This window comes from Haplochromis burtoni, unplaced genomic scaffold, assembly GCF_018398535.1.
Source record: "Haplochromis burtoni strain Fernald_Lab_line unplaced genomic scaffold, NCSU_Asbu1 Contig_214, whole genome shotgun sequence".
Lineage (NCBI taxonomy): Eukaryota > Metazoa > Chordata > Actinopteri > Cichliformes > Cichlidae > Haplochromis > Haplochromis burtoni.
The window spans coordinates 330,903-332,095 of record NW_024582575.1 but is presented as its reverse complement, the minus strand read 5'-3'; positions in this window follow the sequence as shown (position 1 = coordinate 332,095).

Below are 1,193 nucleotides of genomic sequence, written 5' to 3'. Positions count from 1 at the left end.
TCCACAATACGAGGTTAGTCATTAATATACTGCAACAACATGGGAATAGAGCAGCTGCGAAAAAATTCAACATTAGTGAAGTGGAGGAAGCAAGAAGAATGAGTTGAGCAAAGTTTGACTGTTTTGTTTCGCTTAATTAAGGGCGATGTGGCTCAAGAGTTGGGCGTTCGCCTTGTAATCAGAAGGTTGCCGGTTCGAGCATATACATACATTAAAAAATTCCCCTACTAACCCACACTTTAAGGGTTTAAAGTTGCTTGTAAGGGGAGAGCAAGAAGAAGCTTGAACCAGCCTTGAGGCCCTGCTGCAGGAACAGTGTAAAAATGCCACCACAAAGGAGCCAGCAAAGAAAGATCGTCCTCCTCTCTTCATTGTCTTCAGACTCAGATGAGGAAGCTCTGCGTAACGGGGCCCTGAGTTTGTACAGAGCAGAATCCACCATCAGCGACACAGACTGCCCGCTGCAGTGGTGGTCCAGTCGAACAGGGACCACCCACAGCTGTCTGTCCTGGCCTGTAAGTATCTGATTAGTCCTGCCACTTCTGTCCCATGTGACAGACTCTTCTCACTTACAGGTCACATAATAACAAAAAAGAGCTGCCCTGAAAATGTGAACAGGCTAGTTTGTCTAAGTAACTGTCTGAAAGAGATGGAGAGTAAATAAGCATGGGAGGTATTGTGAGTCCAATGGGTTTGTTATTCTTTGCACTAAAATGTTCGATGATCACACTGTTTTATACGGTGGCCCTGAGAGGCCAAACAGACTGCAACTTGAGAAAACACCAGCACTAAGAAAAACGCAGCAAAAGCACACAAAACACAACGGAAATAGGAAAAAACAGATTTCCAAAAGCACAAGGGAAGTGTTTCTGGAACAGTCAGTGGTTGTTGATCAATGGTCATGAGAATTTGCATAATTAAGATTAGGGAACTGACCTCCCAGCCCATTGTTCCTTCAGTGGGCTGGTTTCAGTCATCATGCAAATGCACTGTTTATAAGATTGAAACCTGCAGTCAGCTGAGACTGAAGAAGTCACCTGGATGAGTGACCAAACGTTTCTCCCACAAAACGCTGCGTCCAGATGAACAGAATCAACTTTTGGAGATTTACTTTCCTGGATGATTGAGCGTGCATCAAGATACTTTAATAAATGTTTGATGGCTAGGTGTGCAGTTCCTGCTTTAATGCATGT